The sequence below is a fragment of the Engraulis encrasicolus genome, chromosome 7, assembly GCF_034702125.1.
Source record: "Engraulis encrasicolus isolate BLACKSEA-1 chromosome 7, IST_EnEncr_1.0, whole genome shotgun sequence".
Taxonomy (NCBI): Eukaryota; Metazoa; Chordata; class Actinopteri; order Clupeiformes; family Engraulidae; genus Engraulis; species Engraulis encrasicolus.
The window spans coordinates 13,995,448-14,003,397 of record NC_085863.1 but is presented as its reverse complement, the minus strand read 5'-3'; positions in this window follow the sequence as shown (position 1 = coordinate 14,003,397).

The window sequence follows — 7,950 nt, the reverse complement described above, 5'->3', positions numbered from 1 at the left end:
TTTCCGTTACTTCTTCCCTATGACCTAAGGAGGATTGTGTAAAAAACGGAATGGAGCGTTACCGCCCCCAACTGGAGTGGAGTTCTCTGGCCTGTGGCAATGGACTTGCTGCCTATCTGGTGGTATGGTGAACCAAGGAGGCAATTGAATATTGATTGGGATGGGGCTGCTTATTGCCAACAAGAGTGTTACAAGTTCTTAAAATCCAATATCTAATATTGTATTATCTAATATCTAATATAAGTATCACACTTTCTGTTGTTCGCCCTGTCATGAAGTGATATGGAATATTATAATTCAAAAATGTAAAGAAGAGAAAAAAGACACCCAACAGCAAACAAAACACTATTGATGTATTTCAGCGTTCAACCTTGAATGATCAAACAGGAAGGCAGGCTTGAGCCAAGGGTGGCTGACCGGCAGGTTGCTTTGTAATATACTGGCATAGGCCTATAAGGTGTAATGAACTCGAAAAGAAAACAAAAACAAAGCTGACGTCTGTGGGTCACTAGTGCCAAAAGGGCTACTGCATATTATCCTTAACTCTTCCTATCGGGGAGCAGGCCACTTTTTCGTGCCAGTGTTGCAGGGTTGTTGGTTCTCCCTATACGTAGTCGGGGGACAGATTAGACCAATCATGAGAAAGCTTTCAGGGTCACCCTCCCCTCTACAATAAACAAACCTAGGGTGCGTTCCAATATGCGACCTTGCTTCCTCCACTTGTGCTTGTGGCCTCGTACCAGGAATATGTCATGTTGACATCATTATCATAATATTTCAATGGCCTATCTTGCAAAAGCTCAATTGTAAAGTCTTCTTCTCATTTGCAATTGGGTTGGTGAATGAAAAACAGTCCCCCAAAAGTTGTTGTGGCAAGGCTGACAGCTGGGAAACTTTTTTGTTTTCTCCACGGAGCAGGAGCCAGGAGGCGGGGCAAGGCCACAAGCACAAGTGGAGGAAGCAAGGTCGCATATTGGAACACACCCCTACTCTAACTTAATCTTTATCCGAAATATATCTGTGGGCCTGCCTTACGTAACCACCATCACTGCAGCTTAAAAGGTGGATAATAAGTAAACCGAAGTGCCGTGACTTTCAGATAACAAGTCAGTATTTTAATCACAAAATATTGTAAATTGATGAGTACTGGAACTGAAAAATGTTTCCCTTTTTTATGAAGAAATTACATTATTTTAGAATTAATGGGGTTGTCAAACTACTTTGCAACCCACTGATGTTTGTCCAGAAAAGCCTCAAAGGTTAATATATTAGTGAGTGTGTTGCTACCCGAGGTTAAGTGTTTTTAATTTGACACATTATTATACATTGTACATTATATCAAATAATGTATTGCCAGTTCACACAATTGTAGTTTTCAGAGTGAGAAGTCCGAACACTTAGAATCCTTTTTTTTTGTATTTTATTTTTTCATGGCAGGATAATGTTTCGACCTCAACAGTCTTCGTTATCCTGCCATGACAAAATAAAATACAACAAAAAGGATTCTTAGTGTGCGGACTTCTCACTCTGAAAACGTTACAGTTGGCCTTCATCCTGCACCTTTGGGATGTGCACAATCCTCTCGTTCAACAGTTCACACAATTTCCATTAATATTTACCACAAAAATCAATTCCCATATTGGCTTGAAATGATACATTTCTGATTGCAGGGTTGAATCTGCCATAGCAGTAGTGTCACTGAGCATGGTCAACTGTCCTCCCCACATACTGCTCCCCTGGCTCCCTCGTTGTCATGGTTGCACCTTGCTTACAGCGCCGCTGACAGCCTTGACTGGGTCCGGGACAAAACCATCTGTAAGGGCCCCCCTTGCATAGGCATATACATACAGTGCTATGAGAACCCATTTCTCGCCCCCCTCTCCTCCTGGGCCCGGGACAACTGGCCCCTTTGCCCCTTGTCGACTTCCCTGCCTGCTCATGTGTATGATGGCTTAAATGAGGAGTCCATTCTGATGTGTACAGTGTGCACTGTGGCACATAATCGCCATGACAAATGGGTAGGCTACTGTTTGTTTGCTCAGTTGACTGTCGCACCTACACTGTCCACCACTCACCAGGACACTGGGGGAGTAAGAGGGGAGGCTGCCAGCCTGTTGTGCACCTATACCAGAGAGAGTAGAGAGAGAGAGGTTCCATTGGCCCATTGTTTCCGGGTTCTATTATTGCAAGGGAAAGGGGGGGAAATCCCCCTTTAGGCAGACCTAGGCAGACCTAAGGACTGTTCTATTCATTGTAGGAGTATTATGACACGCCCCTTTAGGCAGACCGGAACCTGGTCATGTTAGGTGCCCATAGCAACCTATTACATTGGCATATCTCTATATACTTAAAGAATCTCTGCCTATACTGTCCATTTACCAGGACACTGGGGGAGTAATGTCCATTTACCAGGACACTGGGACAGTAGGGGAGGCTGCCAGCCTGTTGTGCTAGTGCTGTAAGAGCACCCCCAGCAGGCTTCTGTTTTAGGCCAACGTTTCCTGTTCCTTGTGAATGAACATTTCTACAGGCTACTCCCAATGTTCACACATGCAGCACGTACAGCACAACCAAACTACCTCCTCCTCCTTTACCATGAGGCCACAGCTTCCCGGGACTCACTAATTCGACGCCCTTTCGGTACTTACCGCTTACGTCATACGACCCTAAACCTAACCTTAACCCGAACCTTAACCCTAACCTTAAATCGCTTGTTTGAAATGTTTGATTACCATGTGACGTACCACGTAAGTACCGAGAGGGCGTCAAACTAGTGGGTCCCACAGCTTCCCTGATGCCAATATGGTCAAAAGGTGCTGAAGGGACTAGAAAGAACAGCCAGTTATTTTCGTAATACAGTCACAATATGAACAAAAACAGAACCACAAGTCCTTTTACAGTCGGTTCACTTTTTGGTTTGTTTCACTTTGGTTTGTTTCAAGTTTGGCTCACTGATGTTTAAACACCTGCTCCCCTTTCAGCCATTTAAGTGAACTCAGACCTGTGACTCAGCATTTTCTGTATTATGTGAATGGTCCAAAGTGTACCCAGAACCCTCGGAAGTGACCCGTACTGACACCTTTATTGATGTGGTCTCAGTGGTGTCTGCTTATGAGTCCTGAGCTCTAGAGGGCCGGGAAGAATCAAAGAGAGGACTGACTGCACCATAAAAGACTAACAGAAGCAGAAAGAGCATTCCAGTTCTTTTCGTATTACACTCCCAACATGAACAAAAACAGAACTGAGTCCTTTTGCTGTCTGTTCACTTTTTGGTCCCCGTAGCCCCTTAAAGGGGTATGCCACTATTTTGGGGCTTAATACAGTTAAAATTGTTGGCTGGGGTTTATAAAGGTGGTAAAGTGTCTTATTTTCCATGTTAAGCGTTGTCTTGCTTTAAGACAAGTTAAAGAGGGAATATGTCGCTTAAAGCTAGTGAAAGTCAATGTATCCGTGTAGCATTGTAGCATGCTACACAGATCCATTGACTTTCACTAGCTTAGCAACATATTCCCTCTTTTAACTTGTCTTAAAGCAAGACAACGGCTTACATGAAAAATAAGACGCTTTACCACCTTTATAAACCCCAGCCAATGATTCTAACTGTATTAAGCCCCAAAATAGTGGCATACCCCTTTAATGCGCGCCATACCTCCAGTGGCACGCTGTAATAGTCATTGAAATGTAACTACCATAGCACTACAATACTATGACACAACACAGGCCCTTAAGTAATGCACCACGACTTGGTCATTACCATACTGGTAACAACAAATGTATAAAGCCGCGTCTTAAGGGGTTAAAGCGGACTGAGTTTGGTTCACTTAAAGGGGAAAAGGTGTGAAAATGCCCATACGTATATGCTTTGTAAATTAATTTATATTGTATCACTCCAATCACACGTGAGCAAAACGTTTAGGTGACCGACGGCAACTTCCAAACTATCAGAGGCTTCCTCCGATCCTGAAACACTGCCTTGTCAGCAGTGGATAACACTTTGCAACACAATAGCGTTATTTAGGAAGCATACCAAAGAATTCAGAGCGACATGACAATATGTTCTCCTAAACGGTGTCTTCGAGAGTACAAAGTGTGAACAAGTGGATAAAACTGTCAGCCAACAAGATAACAGGCTCTTGACAGTCTTATGCAGGCTCTTGTGCAGGGCTCCAATGCTGCCCTACAAAGCAAAAAGGCAGTAACTGCACAGAGCTCAAAACTGAGTCAGTTGACTTTAAAATGATGCTGCAATCCAGTATAAGTGGTTTTTACTGAAATGTGACAGTTTTGTTACTTTATATTTCCAGCCTTTTTTCCAAATCAATAATTTTATTTATCTGTAGACTTTGATATATATGGCATTACAGTTATAGTTTGTCATTTTAAACAGCAATGCAGTTACTGCCTTTTTGCTTTGTAGGGCAGAATGGTACTCCCAGTGATAAACACCTAGGTGCATAGCATTTTGGAATCCCTGTGCGCACGCAGTCACCTTTTGTAAACATTTGGAATCCATGTGTACAACTATTGTAGCTCTGGCACTGGCATGGCCAACCGGTAGGGCACTCGCCTGCCATGCGGCTGACCCGAGTTTGAGTTTCGGCCCTGGTCCTTTGCCGACCCCTCCCCGTTTGGGATTCCTGTCTGCGTGCGCATTCGGGTGTATTTGATAGCATTGGAAACCAATGTATACATGGGCGGTATGACAGGGAGGTCACACCTCCACACCAGAACATCACGTTATCAGCCCTGTGTTCAGCCTGCCAATGACCAAGGAATGACCGGTGGGATTCGGCCAATCAGATTTGTGAGAAAGTCAACTGAGGTTCAATAGGTCATGACTTTACCTAGTAGGCAGGGCCGGATTAAGATAGCCTGGGGCCCTTAGGCTACAGGTTGCTGTGGGGGCCCCTGGAAAGCAAATTTCATTACGAATTTACATAGACAGTGTCATAATTTCGAGCTAGGAATTAAGGATATAATTTCTACTAACTCGTAAGGTACTTGTTCAGTAAGGTATCTTATCATAATTCTGCAATTTTTCACTTTTTACCAATCTGGAGCCCCCTGGTAGGTGGGGGCCCCTAGGCTGCAGCCATATCTAGCCTGTGGGGGTCCCCTGGTAGGTGGGGGCCCCTAGGCTGCAGCCATATCTAGCCTGTGGGGGTCCCCTGGTAGGTGGGGGCCCTAGGCTGCAGCCATATCTAGCCTGTGCATTGATCCGGCCCTGCTAATAGGCTAGTAATTCCAGCAGTAGTAGAGTATGTGTATAATTTTCTGGGCTCAAACAGACTGAGGGCAGTTTCTTTGTATTACTATGAAGCACTGCACAGTGGAATAGCTTGATAGCCCAGTGCCACAGTACTTATATAAACTTCACTTTAAGAAAATACATAGGCCTACAGTAGGCCTATACCAAGTGTGGTTTTATCTTCAGTCTTTATGAAGGTTAGAAACAACATGGTCTCTTAGAGAGATACTTCACTCTTTCAAATGTCCTTTACGTTGTAATAACCAATGGAGAGTTGATGAAAAATCAGAAGTGAACTTTCAGTCACGGTAGGCCTACAACTGTTACTCAACAGTGGAGTAGCCAGACACTGAAGACAATGACAATCATTAACTGCCTTTCCATTGTGTCCATCTGATACAAACGAATTGTAACTCATCAACCAGTTTATGGCGATACATTGAGTTGAAGGTGAAGATTGTGTGCATCCCAGGAAAAGGTGCTGGAAAAAGGCTGACTCATTTTTGGAGTGAGAGGTCTGCATAGGCTACTTAATTCTGAAGGAATTTAAGGTGTCTATCAGCATACATAAATACACAAATACAAAACATACACAGAGACCTAATACACATTATTCAAAATGTCTGAAATTGAAAATTATTTAGTTAGCTATATCAGTGTTTCTCAACCTTTTTTTAGGCGAGGCACCCTTTCAATTCATGAAAAATATCAAGGCACCCCGAACCAATAAGCCGTAACATGGCATCGCATCCGATACCACACAGCTTAGAAAAGTAACACCTTTGGAGACGTCACACAACCTATGTTCGAAGTTGCAGCTGACTGGGGCGACCTATATTTACTTTATTGTGCGTAAATGGCAGATGAAAGGTTCCACTGACTAGCATGAACTTTTGAATTTAGACAAATATGTTTTCTATTACATACTTTATTTATCAGCCACGTCTCCGCGGCACCCCTGAGGGGGGCACGCGGCACCCCAGGGTGCCCCGGCACCCCTGTTGAGAAACACTGAGCTATATCATAATGGTCTTCCATAGCAGTTCCTGGGATATTCTGTGTTATGGCTATTACTACTGTACTCCGTATTCCACTTTGTATTTTTGTATGTGCGAATGTATGCATGCCTTCTTACTGCATCGCTTCAATACAGCTAAATGTAATTTAATGTAATTTGCTAATTGTAATGTAATGCATAGTGTAATAATACACGAGGAGTGTGTGAGGCAAGCAATTGAGGTCATGCTTTATTTCAAATGTCTCAAGGCAAGAAGCTGGGGGTGCTGCCTCCTAGTGTACCATTTAGTGTACTTCAGTTAGTGAGTAAGTACAGTAGGGATGTGTTCCAATATGCGACCTTGCTTCCTCCACTTGTGTTTGTAGCCCCGTACCAGGAAGTAATATGTCATGATGACATCACTGACAACAGCATTTTATTTCAATATCTTGCAAAAGCTCAATTGTAAAGTCTTCTTCTCATTTGCAATTGGGATAGTGAATGAAAAACAGACCCAAAAAGTTGTTGTGGTTAGGCTGACAGCTGGGAAACTTTATTGTTTTCTCCACGGAGGAAGGGCCAGGAGGCCGGGGCGAGGCCACTAGCACAAGTGGAGGAAGCAAGGTTGCATATTGGAACGAACACTAGGTCTACTCACCTGCAATATGATTAGAGGAAGGTATAACTTCTCATGAGGGGATCCCTTATGAATTAAAGAAAAAGCAGGACAGCACTCCAAGTTTATGTGGTTTATTGCCCGTCAGACGTTTCGGGGTCAACCTTCTTCAGTGTTGGGCAAAACCCGACAGTCTTTATTTCATATATTCTCGAGGAATGAGCACCCAGTTGTTTACTTTGTTTGAGTTGAACGCGTTGCAGTCCTTAGTTTAAGGGATCCCTTATGATCCATGTGTGTCCATGTGGTCTTCGTGCTGTCATTGGCAGGCCCACCAATAGGGGGGGACAAAGGGTTATGTTGTCCCGGGCCCAGGGAAATATGGGGCCGAAAATTGGGTCCCCATTACATTGCATGTATTGTATAGGGGGACCTTTCAGATGACTTTGTCCTGGGCCCAGCAAAAGCTGTCAGCGGCCCTGGTCATTGGTTACATGTTGTGTGTCATTTGAAGCTGTAGATTTTCCGGAAGTTTTTTTGGTTTTTTTTTAGCAGCGTCAATATTTTTTTTTGTTCACATGAACTCCTGTAATTTCAAGATTCAAGATTCTTTTTAATGGTCCCATACACACAACACATGACGCCAAATATTGCTTGGAGGGTGGGGTAGTCCCTCACCCCCACTACCTTCAGTGCAGAGCGGGTCAGTCAGTCTGTCTATTTGAGACTTCACTTTCACTGTCAGGTTTCCAAACCATACAGTGATTGCATAGCGTATTACACTCTCAACAACAGCACGGTAAAAAAGTAACATTATCCTCTGTTGAACACCAAACACCCTGAGTCTATGCAAAAAAATGTAGTCTCTGTTGGATCCTAGTACACACATTGTTAACATGAGCATTCCAGGACAGATTATTATCAAAGTACACTCCCAAATATTCGTAAGAGTCCACCTGAGTAATATTGGCATCACCAATGACTAATGGGGTGTGGTCCCCTATATTAGGGTCAAAGACCATTTCCTCGTTTTTCTTGGTGTTTATCTATGCACCTCCTGCCTATAAACGTAAGTGTTCAGGTCCGCAT